General features: G+C 43.7%; 1 long non-coding RNA gene across 1 annotated transcript in view; it reads left to right on the top strand.

Moving 5' to 3' along the window:
• Positions 1–24,582, top strand: part of LOC146581796 (uncharacterized) — a 521,657-nt gene that overhangs the window by 368,767 nt on the left and 128,308 nt on the right. The window lies entirely within an intron of this gene.

Here is a 24,582-nt window from a genome sequence, read left to right as displayed (position 1 = left end):
TTTATTTAGTCACTGTGTTGGAGAGCAGTTTGTTACTTTTCTTTTACTAAATGTGCTGTGAAAATAAAACTATTATAGAGTAGCATAATCGCTCAGAATGGCAATGGCATTTGCAGCACTCTCTGGGGGATCTTAGCGCATCAAAATCATGCCAGGAAAATGCATCACACACTTAGCAAAGCTGCCAGATACTGTCAGCACATGCACCTCCGGCGTGTGAATGTTTTTTAGCATGCAGTTCAAACATCATTACTGGGTATTTATTCAGACCAGAGTGAAGGATAATTCAGCTCAGTAAGTGGCCTTTAGTTGACGTCCTTGGTGGGTAGAAGTACATTACACATTCTCATCAAGCCACTCCCACCTTCTTTCTACTATCTGCTCTCAGCACATCGGCTGCATGAAGCTGTGAGCACACTGCTATTGGAAAAAAACTCCTGTTCCATCCTTACAGTAGGTTCACTCTCACAGTTATCAGTTTATGTTTGTCATTTTCATCAGGTTGTGTGTGGAACTTTTTAACTGTCTGTCAAAGTCAGTTTCACTTTGTGCCTAGTGCAGGAAAGGGACAGAAACAGCTTGGCAGGTGTTTTGGTTTAATATTATGCACCAATCAAATCAGCTCAGAAATAACTGGTAACTGTTCTGGAAATGCCAAACTATCCACAAAAACTGAGATCTTGAATTAGCTGCTGGAATTACTGTGTGTCTACAGTGCTACAGACACAGGTACCTGTGTCTGTAGCACTCCAGGAGGAGGAACAACTTAATTTAGCATTGCTGTTTGATTGGGTCCATATGTATGTACTTAGTTGCTTCTGGTGGTTCTGTCAAAAAAGTCACCAGATCAGAAAACAAGATTCAGTTTGGGGATTGTTTGTTTTTATGTGATCAGAACCTTTGAGCATTTTTGACATTAATTGCTAAAAATTGTTAATACAGCACACAAAATAATGCATTGCCATTATATATGACCTTTGAAATAAAGCATATGGGATAGTTCTATTAAATAAGTATATTTATTTGGTTTCATTTACAGACTCTGTTGGTAACGACAAGTTGAGGTCAGTTTTCTGGGTTACTGAAAAAAACCTTTGTACATTAACAGGTTCATGGTTAATGGGGCTTTGTACGCATGCTCATATTTTTTGCAATTTAAGGTATTTATTTGACAAGAGAATTTAATTTACCTTAAAGCCCCCTGGATCCAGGCGATAGGCTCACTCACCACAGCACTGATCAATGACTATTGACATTGTGTGGCTTGACCATTTTTCAGTGCGAGCTCTGCTTTTGTCATTTATCTTTAAAACTCTTTAAGCCTTTTGTTATCCTAGTTTCCATTCTAACTACTTTTACTACTTTTTTTTGTTTTACGGAGAGCTGACTGTTTGATCCAGCTGGTCTTGGCTTTTTCTCTCAGTGGATGTTGGAGGTGAAAGCCAGCTGTTGGGTGGCACTGTTTTTACTTCCATCAGCTTCCATAGTTCTCAGCTGTTTAAAGATGTTTCTGTGTTTTTATTAACAAAAGTGGGCTGCCAAGCATCTCCAGATGCTGACCTCAGATGCAGTAAACAAAATTCATCTGTCCATCCGTCCATTCACCCATCCATCCATCCAACCATCCATTTTCTTCCGCTTATTAATACTCCATCCTCATTCATCCATATTTACAGTGCTTCCTATCTAAAAGTCACACTAGGTTGAACACATCGGGAGAAACTTGGGTCAGTGTCTTGCCCAAAGATACTTTGCCCAAAGATACATTGGCATGCAGACTGGAGCAGCCAGTTATCAAGCCACCAACCTTACTGATTAGTAGGCGACCTCCTGAGCCACTGGCACCTCTAAATATACGTAAATGAATATTTAGCTCTTTTTCAGTTCTTTTTCAGTCTTGATTTTCAATGTTTTCTGCTCTGCCAGTACAGTCAAACAGCAGTAGAGTTTTTCTGTAGTTGTTTGCCTTTGTTGTAGGTACTTTAAAGCCTGTAATAGGTACCAGTATAACAGAGTTTATAACAGCAGTATATATACTTTGATCAGTGTTGGGGAGTAATGGAATACATGTACCGCCGTTACATATTTAAAATACAAAGTATGAGTAACTGTATTCCGTTACAGTTACCGTTTAAAAAGGTGGTATTTAGAATACAGTTACTTTGTTGAAATAAATGGATTACACTGCGGTACTTTCCAGTTTCATATTGTCACAGGTCAGGACTGTTTCAGTTTTGTCTGACAGCTATGTTCTGTAGGGCTGCCACAAACGATTATTTTGATAGTCGACTAGTCACCGATTATTTTTGCGATTAGTCGACTAATCAGATCATCATCCATTGAACGTAAAACTACAGCTTATTGCACCAGCAGCATCTGCTCTTATATAACTATCATTAGCTTACACCTTTAAGTCAAAGGAGCTTGCAAAGAAAAGCGTCTGGACTTCTTTAAGTTGCTTGAAGACGTTTCACCTCTCATCCGAGAAGCTTCTTCAGTTCTAAGGTCAAATGGTGGAGAGTCCCAGATATAAACCTAGTGGGAGTGACCCCCCACAGAGGGACAAAAGGACCCCCTGATGATCCTCTAATCGCCTGAGCCAAGGTGGGAAACTGGGTGTGGGTCCCAATCAGCCAGAGTTTCGGGTGTGTTCATTGTGAAATCTGGCTCCACCTTATCATGCGAATTCCTGAGGTCAGATGGCCCAGGATGTGAGTGGGCGTTAAGGCGTCTGGGAAGGGATCTCAAAACTGGATTATAGATGGCAGAGAGTTGGTGTCGTAAACCCCCGCCTCTGTTCAAAGATGGTCGCTCACAGTGGACATAGGAATTCGCATGATAAGGTGGGGCCAGGTTTCACAATGAACACACCGGAAACTCTGGCTGATTGGGACCCACGCCCAGTTTCCCACCTTGGCTCAGGCGATTAGAGGATCATCAGGGGGTCCTTTTGTCCCTCTGTGGGGGGTCACTCCCACTAGGTTTATATCTGGGACTCTCCACCATTTGACCTTAGAACTGAAGAAGCTTCTCGGATGAGAGGTGAAACTGTCATGGTCCTGCGACCATGACTCAGTGACTTTATGTTTATGTTCTTTATTGTTATTACTTTCATTATTATTCATGGCTGTTTTGGGATGGTTTGTGTTTGGGATTTTAGACACTGGGTTCTGGGTTTGTGCTCCCTCTGTTGGTCCCTGGTGTTAGTGTTCCCCTGTCTCGTCAGGTTAATCAGGTCCAGCTGTTTCCCCCACCTGTGTGTGATTTTCCCAGTGTCTCTTTGTGTACTTATAGTGTGTGATTTCCTCTGCTCCTCGTCGCGTCGTCTGTGTTCATACCTGGTGTAATCCCCTGCGTGCTCTCCCTGCTGTTCTCCCTTCATGCTCAGGTTTGCTATTTCTTTGTGTAGTTTCTCCCAGTTAGTTCATCCTTAGTTCTGTTTTACCATCCCCACTTTATATTTGATATTATCAATAAATCACCCTCACACCTGAATAAGTGCTGCGTTTTGAGTCCTCCTTCCACTCTCCCCACGGCCGCTGCCCCGGACCGTGACAGTACGACGCGACCACAACATGGACCCAGCAGCGCTTAACCCGTCCAGGGAGCTACGGGAAAATCTCATCGATGCCACACAGGAGCTCATCGACCGGTGGCTGGAAAACCCGGGTGGCACGTCCCAGCGCGCTATAGAGAGGCGGCTACAGCGTCTGGTGACCGGTCTCCCATGGCTTCTGGGCTCGCTTTGTTCGTGGGAGCAGGAGTTCCTCCTTTTGGACCTCAGACTTCACCCCCCGTCTGCTTTTACTTTCGAGCAGCCTGAGGCGGTGAGCGAGCGACATGTTCTGGCTTCCCCAGATTCCGGGCTCTGTTTTCTGGGGCTATTCAGAGCGGGATGAGAGACAGTGTAGATAGCTTACCTACCTTCGTGGTAACGGATCCTTCGCAAGTGGGCGTCTACAAACCCTCTGTAAAACCGAGAGACTGTTTCTCTGCCGCTCCTTCTGAGCCAGGACTTTATCACCATTCTCCGGCTCAGTTCTGTGTCCGGCCACAAGCTCTCAGGTCTGTGGCTCAACCGTTAGCCTCCCTAAGGGCTCAATTACCCGTTCTGCCACCGCTCCGGTTAGCCACTCAGCCACCACCACCGCTAGCATCGCTACAGCCCACAGTTCCGGTAATGGCTGAGCCACAATTTTCGCACTGTTTTTCCACCGCTGTTTCTGGGCAGGGAGACAAACTGTTTCGCTACGGACCTGTTCCTCAACAGCTGGCAACATTAGTGACTGTTACTCACTCCGGGGCTTCCCCAGAGGCTGGGTTACTGCCCTCAGCTTACTCTGGACCCCTGGAGGCCAAGATGCCGGCTGTGAACTGCACCGGGCTGTCACTGCCTGAGCAGGGTCAGTGCTCTGCGCAGCTGCAGCCCTCCGTACGTGCGCCAGAGGCCCACGTGCCTACTGGTTTTGTTTCACGTGTGCCGGAGGCCCACGTGCCTCCTGGTTTTGTTTCGTGTGTGCCGGAGGCCCACGTGCCCGCTGGTTCTGCGGCTGTTTTCGCTGGGGGGCCCAAGGAGCCCATCCAGCCTCCTGCTCCGCCTGCTGGGGGGCCCGAGGAGCCTGTCCGGCCTCCTGCTTCGCCTGCTGGGGGGCCCGAGGAGCCCGTCCGGCCTCCTGCTTTGCCTGCTGGGGGGCCCGAGGAGCCTGTCCAGCCTCCTGTTTCGCCTGCTGGGGGGCCCGAGGAGCCCGTCCAGCCTCCTGCTTCGCCTGCTGGGGGGCCCAAGGAGCCCGTCCAGCCTCCTGCTTCTCCACCTGTGGCTGCTTCTCCACCTGTGGCTGCTTCTCCACCTGTGACTGCAGCGCCGCCTCCTGCAGTACCACCACCGGCAGTGCTACCGCCTGCTACGGCCACACCTCAGCCTGAGGACGCATCCTCACCTGGCCCGGCTTCATCCTCGCCTGGTCCAGCTTCAGTTTCATCCTCACCTGGCCCGGCTTCATCCTCGCCTGGTCCAGCTGCAGTTTCATCCTCGCCTGGCCCGGCCTCATCCTCGCCTGGCCCGGCCTCATCCACGCCTGTCCCGGCCTCATCCACGCCTGGTCCGGCTTCATCCACGCCTGGTCCGGCTTCATCCTCAGCTTCATCCTCGCCTGATTCTGGTCCAGCTTCATCCTCACCTGGCCCAGCTTCAGCTACAGCTTCGCCCGGCCCAGCTTCAGCTACAGCGTCGTCCTTGCCCGGCCGGGCTTCAGCTACAGCTTCTTCATCGCCTGGTCCGGTTTCATCCACGCCTGGCCCGGTTTCATCCACGCCTGGCCCGGTTTCATCCACGCCTGGTCCAGCCTCCGTGTCTGCATCCTCATCAGCCTCGCCTGGTCCAGCCTCCGTGTCTGCATCCTCGTCTGGTCCAGCCTCCGTGTCTGCATCATCGTCTGGTCCAGCTCCGTGTCTGCATCATCGTCTGGTCCAGCCTCCGTGTCTGCATCATCATCTCCGCCTGCTGCGGTCCCGGCTTCCGTGCCCTCAGCCTCGCCTGGCCCAGCCTCGTTTGGGTCTGGAGCTAAACGGCCGTTTTCTGGACCGCTGGCTAGGCTACTGGCCGGGCGCCGTCACCTGAGCGGCCGCCGTTGCCTTCCGCACGGCCGGCCCCCGGACCCTCTTCGCCTGAGCGGCCACCGTTGCCTTCCGCACGGCCGGCCCCCGGACCCTTTTCGCCTGAGTGGCCGCCGTTGCCTTCCGCACGGCCGGCCTCCTGAACCTTTTGTGCGCCTCCACGGCCTTCTTCGTGGCCGGCCTCCTGAACTGTCCCATCCTGGCCTCCTGTGTTATCGGGCCCCTGGCCGGCCACCTGAACTGTGTTTTGGACTCTGTTCCCCTGTGAGGTTTTTTTTGTGAACATTTGTTTGGGACTCTGGGGCCTCCGTCTTTGGTCTTGGCCCGGTCCCTCCGTCCTGGGCCCCCTGCCGCCCGCCCAGATCTGGTGGTGTGTTTCTGTGGCTGTCGGGGGCCAGCCCTTGAGGGGGGGGGGGGGGGGGGGGGGGTACTGTCATGGTCCTGCGACCATGACTCAGTGACTTTATGTTTATGTTCTTTATTGTTATTACTTTCATTATTATTCATGGCTGTTTTGGGATGGTTTGTGTTTGGGATTTTAGACACTGGGTTCTGGGTTTGTGCTCCCTCTGTTGGTCCCTGGTGTTAGTGTTCCCCTGTCTCGTCAGGTTAATCAGGTCCAGCTGTTTCCCCCACCTGTGTGTGATTTTCCCAGTGTCTCTTTGTGTACTTATAGTGTGTGATTTCCTCTGCTCCTCGTCGCGTCGTCTGTGTTCATACCTGGTGTAATCCCCTGCGTGCTCTCCCTGCTGTTCTCCCTTCATGCTCAGGTTTGCTATTTCTTTGTGTAGTTTCTCCCAGTTAGTTCATCCTTAGTTCTGTTTTACCATCCCCACTTTATATTTGATATTATCAATAAATCACCCTCACACCTGAATAAGTGCTGCGTTTTGAGTCCTCCTTCCACTCTCCCCACGGCCGCTGCCCCGGACTGTGACAGAAACGTCTTCAAGCAACTTAAAGAAGTCCAGACGCTTTTCTTTGCAAGCTCCTTTGACTACGATGACCTGGATGACTGAGAACCTTCACAGACACTTACAGCTTTAAGTGTGTAAGGTGTGTGCTAACTAACAATAAAGACAAGATGGTAGTTTATTAACTCATTCACTGCCATTGACGTCTATAGCCGTCAATTGCAGTGCATGAGTCAATGGGTTTAACTCATTCACTGCCAATGGCTGGCAGTGAATGAGTTAAATTTTAATGAAATTTGCAGATTGTTTCGGTGAAGTTTAATAGACTCCTTGCTATCTAAAATATAACAGGACACCGGAGTAAATTCTGGAGCATCTCACACTTCTGATAATCAGCTGTCTGCTTGACGTTTATTCAGCTGTGTAAAAACTATAACTTTAATCTCAGCCAAACCGATTTACTCAGGAACAGATAAAAAAAAAAAAAAAGCCAAACAATAACGTTTTGAAGTTATCTAAGTGACTTATGTATCATGTTTAACCTGAGTAGCGAAAGACGGCAGTGGGTTTGAAAACGATTTTCCGGGAGTCCGGTGTTCTCACGGCTCTAGTGAGCCTAGCTCCCGGCTAGCTATCGAGCTAGTGGGTAACAGACGTCTCCGAAAACGTCGGAGCGCTTTTGAAAATATGCGGTGTCTTGATAAACTGAGCAGATATTTGAGGTTTACACAGCTACATTCTCGCCTGAAAATATGTTAAACATTTATTTTGTGACCCTGAAAGAATAATAAGAGTAATATTAAAACTAACTAGCTGCCGCCATTGTTGGAAACTGAGCTGGGCTGCGCTATGAATTCTGGGACACAGCTACTTCTTCTTCGGGGTTTAACGGCAGCTGGCATCCTTGTACAGGCAGTGCTGCCATCTTCTGTTTCAGTCCGTTATTACACTCTTAAATCCTACTACTTATTCCTGCGTCTTTTGTGATCTTACAAAGCTTCAAACGACGCGTCGACTATTAAATCAGTCGTCGATGATTTTGATAGTCGACGTAATCGTGACTAGTCAACTAATCGTGGCAGCCCTAATGTTCTGTTGTTCCAGGCGGCAGCGTTGCGGTTGCCATGGTTACAGGGTGACGCTCTCGCTCTGCGTGTTTTCCTGGGTGTGAGAGCGCCTTATTGTTGTTGTTGTTGTGCTAAGCTAATAGGCAGAATGCAGAATGTAGCATCATGGGCAGTGTATTCCGTGCTGCAGGGAGAATGGACTGCCATACTCGTTTATGTGTCTGTGAGCGCGAGGTGGAAGAAAAAGGAGAGTCGAAAAGTACGAGTTGTCATCGAACAAAAATGGGAGCTGGAAGCATGTAAATATAATAATAACCACTGCAGCCAAGAAGAGTGCCTGACGAGCCCAGTTGTAAGTAAGCTATTAACACTCGACTGTATGCTGTGTTCGTTTTTTCCTCGGAAACAATAAGTTCAGTTGAAGCAGCCTTTCAACGCCTCTCTCTGTCTCTCTCTGTCAGAGTTGACCCAGACAACAAAGTAAAGCCATTTTTCGGCTATGAGCCCGACACTGAACCCGTATTAGCCAGAGGTCCCTTTACTACAGTTTGGAGCCGCAGACCTTCAGTAATAGTAATAAATCACACAGCAATAGTACATTCACGTAGTTATAAAATGCATGATAATATGTTAAGTAATCCAAAGTATTCAGAATACGTTACTCTCATTGAGTAACATAACGGAATACGTTACAGAATACATTTTAGGGCATAGGTGTCAAACTCTGGCCCACGGGCCAAATTTGGCCCGCAGCCTAATTACATTTGGCCCGCGAAGCCATACCAAATTACTATTAGAGCTGGCCTACTGGTATTATACAGCTAATATATATATTGTTTAGTATTAAGCTTTGCTTGTTCCATATTCAGTTTTTCAGCAAAACGTGTTTTAGTCCATAAGAAAAGATTCATTCTTATATCTGGAGGAATAAATATATTTCAATAAATATTAACGTTAGCCCGCAACTTTGTTCCAGTTTTGAATTTTTGTCCCACTGTGTATTTGAGTTTGACACCCCTGTTTTAGGGCATGTATTCTGTATTCTGTAATGGAATACACTTTAAAAGTAACCTTCCCAACACTGACTTTGATATCACTGGTTTCTGGGTGCCAGTTTATGAAGCCTCAAAAATTAGCATTAAAACTAACATGGTGACAGCTAAAACGCTAAGTACACTCCACCCTTCATACAGTATGTGCAACACAGAGACAGAGGTACCTGTGTCTGTAGTACTCCAGGAGGAACAACTTAATTTAGCATTTTAGCTAAATTTAGCTGTTTGATTGGGTCCATCTGTATGTACTTATGAACTAGTAGAAAAATGCTTCTCTATCTGCTGTGTATCATTGCTGCAAAAAGCTTCGATATAGGGAATTTGCTGCAGGCCTGATATATAGCTCATACTTTCTTGCCCCCTTTGCCTGGCAGTGATTCATTTCATAAAGAAGCAAAGTATATGATATTCATAAAAACATAAACCAAGCAGAATTTTAAAAGGCTGCAGTCTATCTGTATGTACTCCAGGCTATTAACAGCCCAGTCTATCAACTGTGGGAGAGTGCAGCAGGGTGAATGATCAACTGTTAACCACCACTGCTACTCCACTGATTACACTGCTGGGCCCTCCATCTGTCTCACCCCTCCCTCCATGGCTCTTCTCTTCTCCATCAGGATACACAAATAATTCTCTCTCTAGATATTTGTCTGTATTCCTCTCACTGCACGCCCCCTCTTAGCGCTCTCTCTTTCTCTGACCTACAAATCCTTACGCACATGCTGCCTCACCAAGAAATACTCATGATTGCTACTTCTCTTCCTCTCTGCTTTATTTCCATGAGTGCTCACAGAAAGACCCTTGCCAGCAGAGTGAAAGGGGAAAGAAAGAAAATGCATTGTAGGCTTTGGCATGAAAGCAATAAGTTTTATTCCAGAAAAGAAGGTTGACAAATTCAGCAGGCCTTTATGCATCTATTCATCTGGTATGCTAGACAGCCCTCATCATGCAGGGAGACTTATCCTGCAGAAATTGACCTGCACTCATTGATTTGTCTCCTGTTGCAGCAGTTGTCTTGTTGCCGGGTGGAAGGGGGTGGTTGTTCCCCCGACAGGATGACATGGTCCCATGTCAAGCTGCTCTTGGTAATTGGCTCATTTCTATTTAGGCACTGCGTAGAGGGACATGTAGCAAGACAAGCCTCAAGGGGTGGATTAAAGGCAAAAAGAGCAGTATGTGGTTGTTAGACTGTCGAGGGTGGGTGTGGGGAAGTGAGTGCCTAAAACTTAAAGTTGGACTCTTGGAATGACTGAAGTTTCATTGTGATGTGTTTGACATGGCAGTGTGACAATTTGTGTCCAAACCACTACACTGTGACTTATGTTCATACTTATTTCTTAAACCTCACTGGTGGCACAAAATGTCACAAGTGCCACATGCAACACCATCAGGGATTGTTGGTCTCAGCTGGTCTGAGAATGTTCACACGATCTGCTTAAATCTGCTCTAGTCAATTTTTGTCAGAATGATTTGATGTGATTTATTGCTGTATTTGTGAGCATGCTTTATTTCCTGGTCTTATAACCTATACTGTACTATGGAAACTTAACACTTAGAGTCCCCAGAGAGCAGCCATTTGGCTTTTCTACCTTTAAGGTATGCATGGAATTTTAGAAGTACATAGGCTGGTCACTGTTGCGCTACCCTCTTTACAGAGGATATTTATTCGTACTTTGGTCTCCATCACATATCAACAACTAATCTCGAACCTCTAATGACAGTTTTGTAACTTTACCTTCCCCTTGTGTTAGCACTGACCCTGTTTTAGGTTTTAAATGCATTAACAAAGTCATCATTGCTATTATAGACCTTGAAGGACAAATATCCATGGCAACATTTGGAATGGTGCTGATGAGGAATACCTGGATGCCTATACTGGTGTTCTTCTTGCTGGAGTGTACAAATCCAGCAACAAGACCACTGATAGTCTCTGGGACACACCGCAGGCAGAACTATTTTCCAGGCAACAATGTCACTTTAGACCTTTTGAATAATATCAAGAGTCCTCAGATTTGTACAACAGCAATACTAGAGCAACATCTGGCAAGTATGCTCCCATTAAGGATGTATGGGAGAGATAAGTGCAGCTCCTTCCACTGATGTTCAACCCAAGGCCAGAGATGACAGTAGATGGATGTTTTGCCCCTTTTCATGGAAAATGCTCCTTCTGGTAATACATGCCCAGTAAGTCAAGTAAATACATCATGATGGGATGGGATGCAAAAACCAGCTATGTATGGAATTAAAGAAGACTGGAATATTTGGAAAAGGCAAACCTGGGAGTGGCATCCCTTGAGAAACATAAAGGAAAATGTCTAGTCCTTGATATGACTACTAACATGACATGACAATTTCAAGAACTTCTCAGGAGGAAACTCACCAAACTGGGGAAAAAAAAAAAAAAAAACTTAGCTAACTGTGCTAGCGCGTTAACGCCGTCCAGCCCCACGCACGGGGCGATCCGTGGTAACTCGTTAATGGAGATTTCCTGCGTTAATCTCCTAAGACCCGAACTCTTCCACAGTATGCATTTTTAATTTCTCTTTGATATTTGGGCATATTGGGGCCCGATGAATGTAAAAATAAAGAATTACCAGATTATTTTTTTTACCTTATTTTTGTTTTTAAGAAAAATAAGAGCCAGATATGAGGATAGTCGTTTAAAATTGTATTTTAAACAGTCCTCGTAAGTGGATATCAGGCCCTTGTAGAGCAAAATTGAGTATTTTGGTCTAAATAACCCAAAATGTGATGTCCACATATGTGGACGCCAGGTCCTAGGAGGTTATTTTAAAGAGATTAACGCTGACGTCACTAATTCATGCATTTGGAAATGCAGCAGGAGCAGCAAACACCTCAAACAGGGAAAACAAGGGCAGAGTCAAACCCAGAACCTTCTTACAAGACAGATATAGAATGAAACAATGTTTCAGCATTTTCAAATAAATGAAAACCATAAAATCTAAGAGTAAAATTTAAATACTTTTAGGTCAATAAGGAATGGTGCAAATGTATTATTTTTTAAAGGTTGGAAGCATGAGCGTTTGGTGTACCTACAGTAATTAATGTCTTAACCACATATTCAGTGCCCACCAGGGCTAGACTGGGACAAAAAATCGGCCCGGGTATTTTGACTACAGACCGGCCCACCAGGTATTATAGGAAAAGCCATAAAGCCTTTGAATGAAAACAACCCCTGTTGTGACAGTGATGTACACTGTCTTATTGGTATATGTATGATTTCTATACATTTTACATCAGATAAAAACTTTGGTTGTAAGCTTCAGATAATTATTTTTTTAAAAGCGAGACATTTTAAATGAGAATAAGAAAGAAAAGTATTTCTTTGTGCCCCCCTCTCCCCGTTAATGCCCTACATGGCCCCTGTTGAAATCTCCCAATTCTTTGAATCTTTGGGCTGAAGGAAGGACAATACTCGGTGTATTTATGCTCAATCAACAATCATTTATTTCCATACAATTCAACACTTAAGAGCATAAGGACCATCATGATGGGGAGACATGCCTGAAGAGGGTCACAGCAAGTCTCAAAATGGTGACGGGTTGCTCAGCTTTTTATAGTCTCTAGTGGCCCCCATCTAGTCGTAAAAGCCAAAACAGCACATTCTTTCTCTGTTACAGCGCCTAAGTTATGACCTCGGCAGTTGTTTCTCTGCTTTCTGTAAGGTGGGGGTATGGAATGTGGTCTGTCTATCTCCCCTGTCTTAGACACAGAGTCTCCTGCTTACAATCTTCTCTTCATGATTCAACAATTAAGCATGTAACACATTCACAGCAGATCAAGGATACAGAGTGATGCACACTTGTCTAATAAACTAATAAGTGAATATGTTCTTTTAACTCAAAAGTATAACGAGAACTAAACTACATACAGCTCACACACTCTATATTAAAGGGTATAATATGATCTACAGCAGTATTCTAATTCAACTACTTTGATTACATATATAAGGTAACATATAATAACAGAATAATCTAATAATTCCCCCTTTTGATCTCTTAAAAGAGATCACTTATAACATGCACTCCAGGGTCGCAAGGTCCAGTTCTTCTTGGTCCTGAGGCCCTCTGTCCCCCTTTAACGGGTGGACCATATGTGGGATGACCTCTGTGCTCACGCAGTTCAGATGCAAGCAAAGTTAGATTTACAACCATAACAGCAGTTACAGATGACACTCCCATCACTCCCCAATTCTCCCACAGCTTTATTTTGGTGCTCCAGTTTTCCACCCCCTTTTTAATGCCCCCTTATACCTTTCAAACGTACTTAGACTAGAACCTCTGTCTAAGGAGCTTTTAACCTTTATTTTTATTGCTGCAGCTACCAGTGTCTTCCAGTTGGGTGATTCTCAGCTTCTTTCTTCGACCTCCGGGGTTAGACCACCCTTTAGTCATTGCACAGTTCTGGGGATTATTCTGCCCCGATTTCAAACAAGGATCTGTGTGTTTTTGGGATCACCGCTGTGTCCCCCTTTTTGCCAAGAGCCTCTCGAACCTCGTTGGTCTGGTGTTCCTGGTTTTCGCCAACCCCTTCATGGTTATTGCTGTGTTTGTGGGATCCATGTTCTCCAGGAGCCCAAACGCCATGACACTTGACCCCAGTTGCTGTCTCGGCAGTCCCTACATCTGTCTCTGCTGTGAAGGGTCCTCACATCTCCGTGTCCCCATCTGGTGTCTGTTCCTTTCTCTGCAAGAGACAGAAAACCAAAACACCTCTCTCCCTAGCCTTGATAATCTAATATTGTTATCCATTGTTGTTCTTATGATTCAAATTTGGTTTAAAATATTATGTTCAGGACCTATTCTAATCATAATCTATGTGTGTGTAAAAGAAATCAAAAAATAATGAACCATTTCTAAGTGTAACACCTTATATGCTTAAGTTTTGCCATACCTAAATTATTAAACACAGAAATAACGTCATAAGATGTTCATAAAACCATTGTTTGGTGTTCGGACTCAACTTCCCCCTTTTTGACACACTCCCATGTGTCAATTCATTGGAGCTAGACAATTAAAAGAGAAGGTTAGTGACATCATATCTCAGAAAGTATCAGAAATTCTTCTCTCGAGTACCGTTGCTCCAGCCTTGTCATCCCAGAGGATCCTCAATCCCGGAAATTTCCCTTCTCCTCATGTAATAAAGTCTGTCATCCTTCCATGCCCTGGTAACTGGTCCATCCAGAGCTGTAACATTTTGAAATGTACATACAACAAGCCAAACCACACCTTGGTCACACCAACCCTTTTCTGCCCTGAAGATGTCCAACGCCATCTTAGTCTGGACCAGGGTTGTAATAGTTTTGCAATTTTCATTAGTTTTTATTTTTATTTAGCTTCGACTTCAGATTTTCAATTTTATATCAGTTTTAATCAGTTTTTACCAATTGTTTGCTAGTTTAGTTTAGTTTTGATTAGTTTCAGTTATAGTTTTAGTTGTGTCTGCAATAATTAAGTGTAGCAAAATCCCAGTCCCATCATATCAGTCATGCTCTTGTGCTTATCCTTGGGTATTGTGACTATTAACTCTTGCAGCACCGGGTGCTCCTAGTTTTGGTTCAAGTGAATTTATAAACTTTGTGAAGGGAATTGACTCCTCTGCACACTGGAATAAACATAATCAACATGATCCACATTTTACTGCGTGTTATTTCACCATCTTATTGATTCAAATGCTCCATCCTTATGTGGTTTGCGACATTATGTTTATCCACTCTGTCTCTAAATATTTGAAGAATTTTCAAGTTTGGGGTCAAATTTCGAGAATTTGACCATAAGTGAAAGTTATGGTGTTATCACCCCCTTCGGGGCTTACCTTTCCCAGTTTTGATGATATTCCTCCCTATTCTTTGCAAATACCCCCTGTTGGTGTGGTCAAGTGGGTGCTATAGAAACAAAAGCTCAGGACAGAACAGTTATCAGTCATGTACTTCATACAAATTTTGCATATATTGAATTTCATATTGATCCTCTGAGTGTAATGGTACATTTTAATTTGAATTTATCAAAACTAAACACAATAGGTTTTCTTTCTTTACTTTGCTCTTGTTCTTTTTCAGTACCACATCCTATCAAATGTCCCTGTCGATTATATTCTACTTTTAAGATAAGATAAGATAAGATAACCTTTATTAGTCCCACACGTGGGAAATTTGTTTTGTCACAGCAGGAAGTGGACAGTGCAAAAGTTATGACGCAAAAATTAGAACACAATAAGAATAAATACAGTACACAACTGTACAGAATAGAATAAAATAATATACTATATACAGTAGAATAAAATAGAATAAAAATATACAATAAGATAAAAATAGAATACGAATGCTATATACAACTGAGTAAAAATACAACGATGCCAGAAAAGATTATTGCACTTAGTGTTATTGCACATGTGTGGATGTGTGTGTTTGTTCAGTTAAAGTCTTTGTTGTGGAGTCTGACAGCAGTGGGGAGGAAAGACCTGCGAAATCTCTCCGTCCCACACCGTGGGTGCCGCAGTCTCCCACTGAAGGAGCTGCTCAGTGCTGTCACAGTCTGCTGCATGGGGTGGGAGACGTTGTCCAACAGGGATGACAGCTTAGCCGCCATTCTCCTGTCACTCACCACCTCCACTGGGTCCAGAGGGCATCCTAGAACAGAGCTGGCCCTTCGGATCACCCTGTTCAGTCTCTTCCTGTCCCCAGCAGAGATGCTGCCGCCCCAGCAGACCACACCATAAAAGATAGCAGAAGCCACCACAGAGTCAAAGAAGGTCTTCAGGAGTGGGCCCTCCACCCCAAACGACCTGAGTCTCCGCAGCAGGTACAGCCTGCTCTGCCCTTTCCTGTAGAGGGCGTCTGAGTTATGAGTCCAGTCCAGTCTGTTGTTCAGATGAACACCAAGGTACCTGTAGCTGTCCACAGCCTCAATGTCCATACCCTGGATGTTCAGTGGTTTTAATAACTTACTATTTCAAGCGAGAACCTAAATCACGTGGCCCAATGTTTGTTATTGCATATCTCTATTCTGAATGTGGCAAGTCATTCATAGGTATTGTTAAAGTTTTGGCGATTTTCCTCTATAAAATTTAATTAACTTTTTACAGTGGCCTGCTATGGTTAATAATAACATATTCCAGTCATGAGTGATATCAAACGTTTTTCTCCACTGTAGCATTTGGCATTCCCAATAATATAATATGATACCTTAATCAAAACACAGCTAATATAGCACAGTTTTCTTAATGCAAACATCAGTAACTCAAAATCAGCAACCAAAGTGTTAAGTCTGCAGTTCATACTCATGTGAAGCTACAGTCTCCTCCTCCAGTCTCTCTTATCCTCCTGCTCCTGCAAAAACAAAACAAACAAAACGAAGCATCCACCCTTCTCTTGCCCGCTGGGTGAATTGTTTATTGGCATTTACTAATCCTAAAGTGGGTGCAGTCATTGTCTCAGTATCAAGTCAGTCAAAACTTTTAGTCGTCAGTCCATCACAGTCCATTCACATGCATACCTCCACACACATTCATACCAGATGTTGCTGATAATGGAGTCTCCCGCGCAACCTATTTGAGCCTCCATCACCAGCAAGATGACGTCATCATTTTAAAAGGAAAACAATTCTTTGTTCTTTTATTCTGGATTGACCCGCTGCAATCCTTTTTAGACTAAGGACTTCTCATGTGATCAGTGTCCCATATAAGTGAATTTCTCCCAAGCCAATTACAATCATGGAGAAACACACTTTGCAACTGTTTTTGTAAGAATATTTCATAGCGCTTTAAATTTCAATCTTTCAGGCCTGGTTTAAAGAGCTGATTGTTAAATCATGAACTCACAAAATATCAACATATCACCACCGGTGGATCACACCTCTCAGATTTTCTTATCTCAGTGCACTGTAACAAAAACGAAAACAGACATAACCAACAAAATACTATTAAAACAACACAAACTAGGGCCCGTTGCAGACATGTCCAAGCATAAAACTATCCCTATCTCGCTTACGAGAAAGCACACAAGCCAAAGCTCACTGATAACATCAAGCTAGCGCTAAGCTAAAACCAAACAATCAACCAGAAATTCACAGGAACATTTTGCTTCCTGCCGGGACAATATTGTGTGGGAATGAGAACCTCAGGTGCCGTAACTCCTTTTATTCCTCCTTGAATTAAATCTCAATCACAGAAAATGCCGTACTCCAACCTAAACTTACACTATTAATTCATCATTTTTCACTCTGTGCCACTGTTCCTCATCAGGGCTGTGTGAAGCACAGCAAAGAATTCAGTCAAGGCCTTGAGCCATAAACAGACATCACGCACAGACATTGTTTTCATAACCAAACCGTTTTAGAGCTTATTCCTAAAATCTACATAAATGCCCTCTGAGTGACATATAACACATTCTAAGTAATCAATGGTAATCAATGGCTCCTCATAAAAATTATGCATTGGGATGTTTGTGTGCAGCATTTTGCATATCAGCATAAGCAAAGCATTCTTCACTGCATCAGCGTGTGTGTGTGTGTGCGGATCACTTCTCAGTGAATCAGCATTCCAATGTGTGTGTGTGTGTGTGTGTGTGTGTGTGTGTGTGTGTGCGTGTGTGTGTCATTTCTCACTCACTCAACGAGTGCCCGTGTTCATGTGTGTATTTCACTTCATTCTGAATCTGTGTGTTTGTAGACGTGTGTGTGTGTGTGTGTGTACTCATCACTTTCCTGTTCTGGTGTTCTGGGTAAACCACGGCCTGAAGCATGCCCTGGGGTCCTGCCCTCCTCCTTTTCAGTTTGTTTGCGACCATTGCTGCTGCTGCTGCTCAAAGTTCAGTCCGCCCTGGTTCTGACCCCAATTGGGGCAGTCCTTTCTCCAGTGTCCATGCTCACCGCAGGTGAAACCTGCCTCTTCTTCTGTGTTTTTTGTCCATTCTGAGGTGCCTTCTGACCTTAGTTACTCCTCCTGTCTCGGTCACGCCCTTTTTGCTGCCCGATCCTCCGTGTTGGTCCATCACTGTCCTGCACAGTGTAAATGCAGAGTTATCAAGGTCAGCATTCTTTTGCTCGGCCTTACTTTTCCTTCGGGCTTGGTGGGCGTCTCGTCACAGCTCTGTCAGCTGAAGCTGTCTGAGCATTTTCCCCCCGTGTAGTGAAACGGGCTTTAGGTTTAGTGCTCTCCGTCTCTGCTGCATGAGATCGCATTCCTGCAGCACAGTTGACTTTTCAGGTCGTTGTTGTGGGTCCAGCTGTTGCAGCATTTGGTCAGTGTCACGTATGGGGGAGAGCAGGAGTCCAGTCCGCCTCGGCTTTCAGGGCGGCAAAGCAGCCTGTAATTAAACATAAAGAGAAAAAACAAAAACAAAACAAAAACAAACAAAAACAAACGAACAGGAAAATGATGTTGTGTTGGCTGCTCTTCAGAGAGGGGAGAAACAACGGGGCCAAGCCCTGTGTCAGCCTTCTCTCCCCCCTTTTTTTGTTTTTTCTCTCCCGATATAATCAACTCATAACCCACCAAGCTGACAGGACAACACATGTACATGTTAAAATTCTTAAGATCATGTTTAAAAGCCCAAAGAGAAATTTTCTTTCATTCAGTAATCACTTGTATCAATCAATCAGCAGAAAACATGTCACAATTTGAATCTTTTAACCACTAAATTTGTCGTGTCTTCACTGATTGGTCAGACCAGTGTCTTTTTCTTTGAAGTTAAATTATTGTCCTGCAACCCAGAGAGTTTATTTGTCAGTAATGTATTTATCCTTTAACAACAGGTGTATGTTAAGTTTCGCTGCTTTAGCCTTGCTGGAAAATCTTCACGTGTTCATGAATGTAAGCTGTTTCTTCATTGCGTGAGTGTGCATTTGTAGGCAGGCAGGTTAATTTTATCTTTTTCTCAAACTAGGCGTTACCTTAAAAGGAGCCTTTCTCTCAGATTTCTCTGCTTGTGTGTGTTTTTGTTTCACCTTTTTGTTGTGATGCTCCGGACGCCTTCCCAACCTCCACAAGTCCGTTGGCCCCAATTTTATGTGTTAAAACTTCTCTTAATTTCTCCTCTAATTCTCTCCTCGCTGCTGTCTGTTTCACAGCTGCTGATTCTTACTGGGTGTGGCTCCCATTACTTATAATTTTGCTTCGGCCGCTGTGCTTGTGGGGGCAGTTGGTCCAGGTCCGCAGCTTCCTGTATTAACACACTAAGAGATTTATTTAATTTCATTTTCATCACTGTTAAACAGATAAGCAGGCGACACGCCTACCTTGACAGCGTCATAATTCTCCACTACACACCTCTTACTATCTCTCTTTTTTAATTTTTTTATTTTTATTACACCACAGAGTAATACACCCAATTATTCCCGTCTATCTCTATGTGGCTCCAAATTCCCTCTTTATTTAATTTCACACTCGTCAGGGGACAGGCACACAACAATTTCAACCACTGAAACGAGGAATTCAACCTTTTTATATTTCTTTACTAATCTAGACTCAACCTTTGTTCGCAAAATGTGTCTTGTTCTAGTCCGGAATAAATGTGAACCCGTGATTACACGGCCGTTCCAGTGTTATTTCCGTAGCTAATGCGGGAGTCCTCAGTTCCCAAGTTGCCACCTTGGCATCCAGACGCCGCTGGGCCTGGCCGCGCGTCCACGACCAGGAGGGTCGCCACACCTTGAACAAAATTATTTCCACAGGTACACTAGGCATCAACCTTTGATCCTAAAATGTGTCTTTGCTCTAATGTCCTCCCATTCACACATCAACCGTCACTGTCACCATGTTCATATTTCACACGCAGAAACACACAGAGAGCGCGTCTCAAAAGCAGAAACACACACAGAAACCTCTGAGCTCACCTTTGAAAATGCAAGCACACCATAAGCCAGACTCTATTTCACCTCTATTTCATATGCTAAACTTTGGCCGCGTCTTAGAAGTTTTCCCCATTTCTTGCAACAGAAGCCAGTCATAGACAAAGTTAAATGTGGAGGGTAAAGTGGCTGCAACTAGCTCAACGTAGTATCTTATTAGTTTCTCGGTAGAAGCAGTTTACTGCAACTAGCTCAACGTAGTGTCTTATTAGTTTCTAGGTAGAAGCAGTTTATTTAACACACTGGAACTCAGCCTCAACTTATGTTGTTAGTATCTCGCGCCAAAAACCAGACACTGACAAATTTACTGTGAAAATATGTGTAACTCAGTGAACAGATTAATTTGGAAAGTCCAATATGCACATTTGGTATTTATAATACAACAGGCTGTGCTTACCTTTTTATATTTGGACCGGTCCTCTGTTCACCTTGCCCCACGATCTCACCAAAGGCCAAATCTGCACCTCCTCAGCACGCCAAAGATCCGGGTCACACGGCACCAAGTTGTTGAAATCTCCCAATTCTTTGAATCTTTGGGCTGAAGGAAGGACAATACTCGGTGTATTTATGCTCAATCAACAATCATTTATTTCCATACAATTCAACACTTAAGAGCATAAGGACCATCATGATGGGGAGACATGCCTGAAGAGGGTCACAGCAAGTCTCAAAATGGTGACGGGTTGCTCAGCTTTTTATAGTCTCTAGTGGCCCCCATCTAGTCGTAAAAGCCAAAACAGCACATTCTTTCTCTGTTACAGCGCCTAAGTTATGACCTCGGCAGTTGTTTCTCTGCTTTCTGTAAGGTGGGGGTATGGAATGTGGTCTGTCTATCTCCCCTGTCTTAGACACAGAGTCTCCTGCTTACAATCTTCTCTTCATGATTCAACAATTAAGCATGTAACACATTCACAGCAGATCAAGGATACAGAGTGATGCACACTTGTCTAATAAACTAATAAGTGAATATGTTCTTTTAACTCAAAAGTATAACGAGAACTAAACTACATACAGCTCACACACTCTATATTAAAGGGTATAATATGATCTACAGCAGTATTCTAATTCAACTACTTTGATTACATATATAAGGTAACATATAATAACAGAATAATCTAATACCCCGCTGGAAAAACTTTTCTAGACCCGCCCCTGCACAGTTACCAGCTGTCAGCTACTTAGAAAAGGATCCTGGTGTTATTTGTCTCTTAGAAACAGTTCATAACTTCCTATAAACTCATTCATATCACCTAAAAGGTAAACCTGTTTCTCCATCACCTGTTCAGCTCTGATGATTCAGTAAGGACATCTCCTGGTTTCATCTTCATGTTTCCCTCTCACCACATATCCAAACCGATATCATGACCAGCAGCTTTACGGCTGTGGCTCCAGCAAACATCAGCTGATACTAGAAATCAATATTAAATAAATTCTAACAACAGCTGATCAAGCTTAAACATGCTGCTGGTTTTCTTTTTCTGGCGCACAGTGGGCGATAAACAAAAAAGAGAGAAAAGCCACTCAGCCGATCATTGATCAGTTTCATGATTGAAGTAGCAACAGGAGAGGGAAGGGGAGAGAATGAGAGAAGAAAAGGCAGCTGACAGCGTAAAGACGCAGTATAACTCCAGCTTTGTGCATCAAAATAAACTATTTCCCTCTGTGCAATTTCAGTTCTAAGCATCACAGAAACTATACAGAAAAGCATAGTCAAACACGACTTTTAAGAACACCAGTGTAGGCTTACAAGGCCCCGAAGGTAAAAAAAAACTACATTTTCCGTGAAAATGATGTCACTTCCAGTTGCGGGCAGGTAATGGCGGACATGCAATAGTTCGCGCTGATGTCTATTCCAACGTTGGAAGTGTTACAAACAGCTGATCCAGTGTGTTTCTGAAATATTAAGGTTTTTTTGCTGCAAGTGCTTTTTATGCAATTTTTGCAAAGCTATATGTGGAAGGAAACCATGACCTAGGGCAAGCTAATGGCATAAGATGTAAGTACAACTCCTCTGGTTTCACATGCAAAAAAAATTATTGCGCTAGCTTATGTGGTTGCAGTTCTACAGGGGTTTAAAAATAGTTACACAAACCAGCTGATCAGTGTGCTTCCTATCGCCCAATTAGTCTAATAAATGTTGATAGCAAAATTTTGTCCAAAATATTGATACAACAAGGACTTGTTGTATCACTTGATGCAGAAAAAGGTTTTGACTGCGTTGAGTGGACTTATATGTTTGCTGTGATGGAGAAATTTGGCTTGGGTAGGGGTTTTATAGACATGATCAGACTGTTATATGTCACCCCAGAGCATGTGTTTTAGTAAATAGTATTAGATCATCAGAATTCTGTTTACAGAGATCAACAAGACAGGGGGACCCGATTTCCCCATTAATTTTCTCTTTAGTAATTGAACCACTGGCAAAGCCCATTAGAAATAATCAAAGTACAGTGGGGCAAAAAAGTATTTAGTCAGCCACCGATTGTGCAAGTTCCCCCACTTAAAATGATGACAGAGGTCAGTAATTTGCACCAGAGGTACACTTCAACTGTGAGAGACAGAATGTGAAAAAAAAATCCATGAATTCACATGGTAGGATTTGTAAAGAATTTATTCGTAAATTAGGGTGGAAAATAAGTATTTGGTCACCTCAAACAAGGAAAACCTCTGGCTCTCACAGACCTGTAACGTCTTCTGTAAGAAGCTTTTCTGTCCCCCACTCGTTACCTGTATGAATGGCACCTGTTTGAACTCATCATCTGTATAAAAGACACCTGTCCACAGCCTCAAACAGTCAGACTCCAAACGCCGCCATGGCCAAGACCAAAGAGCTTTCGAAGGACACCAGGAAAAGTATTGTAGACCTGCACCAGACTGGGAAGAGTGAATCTACAATAGGCAAGCAGCTTGGTGTGAAAAAATCAACTGTGGGAGCAATCATCAGAAAATGGAAGACATACAAGACCACTGATAATCTCCCTCGATCTGGGGCTCCACGCAAGATCTCATCCCGTGGGGTCAAAATGATCATGAGAACGGTGAGCAAAGATCCCAGAACCACACGGGGGGACCTGGTGAATGACCTGCAGAGAGCTGGGACCAAAGTAACAAAGGTCACCATCAGTAACACACTACAACGGCAGGGAATCAAATCCCGCAGTGCCAGACGTGTTCCGCTGCTGAAGCCAGTGCATGTCCAGGCCCGTCTGAAGTTTGCCAGAGAGCACATGGATGATACAGCAGAGGATTGGGAGAATGTCATGTGGTCAGATGAAACCAAAGTAGAACTTTTTGGTATAAACTCAACTCGTCGTGTTTGGAGGAAGAAGAATACTGAGTTGCATCCCAAGAACACCATACCTACTGTGAAGCATGGGGGTGGAAACATCATGCTATGGGGCTGTTTTTCTGCCAAGGGGACAGGACGACTGATCCGTGTTAAGGACAGAATAAATGGGGCCATGTATCGTGAGATTTTGAGCCAAAACCTCCTTCCATCAGTGAGAACTTTGAAGATGAAACGAGGCTGGGTCTTCCAACATGACAATGATCCAAAACACACCGCCCGGGCAACAAAGGAGTGGCTCCGTAAGAAGCATTTGAAAGTCCTGGAGTGGCCTAGCCAGTCTCCAGACCTCAACCCCATAGAAAATCTGTGGCGGGAGTTGAAAGTCCGTGTTGCTCGGCCACAGCCCCAAAACATCACTGCTCTCGAGAAGATCTGCATGGAGGAATGGGCCAAAATACCAGCTACTGTGTGTGCAAACCTGGTAAAGACCTATAGTAAACGTTTGACCTCTGTTATTGCCAACAAAAGTTATGTTACAAAGTATTGAGTTGTATTTTTGTTATTGACCAAATACTTATTTTCCACCCTGATTTACGAATAAATTCTTTACAAATCCTACCATGTGGATTCATGGATTTTTTTTTTCACATTCTGTCTCTCACAGTTGAAGTGTACCTCTGGTGCAAATTACTGAACTCTGTCATCATTTTAAGTGGGGGAACTTGCACAATCGGTGGCTGACTAAATACTTTTTTGCCCCACTGTATATCTGGATACCAAATTCAAGGATTTGAATTTAAAATTTTACTATATGTGTCAGGGTCCTGTGACTGGGCGACCCAGGATCCCTGGGCAGTCATGGAGCTGTGTATTATTATTATGTATTTTTGGTGTCGTTTCCCCTTCTCTCTCAACAAAAAGTTATGACGAGAGAAAAAAGTGGTTCATTTCCACAGTTTGAAATCTGAAGAAATCTGAGCGAAGGACGAATTTCCTACCCTCAAACAAGTCCAACTCATTTCAGAACGGTAATAGGTGAGAAAGAAATTCTTGAATTGTGAGCGTCAGGAGTGTCTGAAGATATACAGGGACAAGCCTCATGTCTTAACTTTGCTTCGTTAAGGAGATATGACGATTCGAATATGCCTCTCATTACAGAAATCCAGCGGTGATTTTGAACAAGCTCTCCATTCACTTTATATGGCGAGTTTTCTGACATTGTGTTGGTCTGAGGAGATTTGCCAAAATTCTATGAATCCCACAACAATGATAGTGACATTTTCTGAAAGCCAGCAAAAATACCTACGTTTTGATGTATAATTTGTGGAAGTTGAGTGAAAATTGAGCAAGTAGCAAGAAGTTGTTCGGACATGAAGAGAAGACTGCAAAAGCTTCAGTGTCACACTGGAAGCCAAGAGCATAGCAACCATAACAACGCATGTATTTTGTGAAAAATCACAATTGTGCAACTCAAAACTTTAAGAGGCATAAAAGTAAAACGGTAAAAGATTTGAAAAAGCTGAATCATACATGAAAAGCCCAATAATTTGTGAACATTTTAAAGTTTGAATGGTTGTTCTAGGTGAAATTATGAGCAAGTAGTTAAGTTTCAAAAACAAGCAAAATTTAGCAGAATTGTGGAAGTTTCCCATTCATTTTGATGGGACAAATTAAAGGAAAAAAGCTTAATATTTTAAAAAGTATAATAGCAAAAAATACCAAAAGTCATAGCGCACATTAGCAGAAATAGCAGAATAGTTTAAAATTTGAACGGTG

The sequence above is a fragment of the Mchenga conophoros genome, linkage group LG2 (assembly GCF_057382185.1).
Source record: "Mchenga conophoros isolate Kocher_MC1m ecotype Shallow Benthic linkage group LG2, M_conophoros_male_GT1.1, whole genome shotgun sequence".
NCBI lineage: Eukaryota > Metazoa > Chordata > Actinopteri > Cichliformes > Cichlidae > Mchenga > Mchenga conophoros.
Note: the sequence above shows the minus strand (reverse complement) of the source record. Positions and strands in the feature narration are given on the sequence as shown.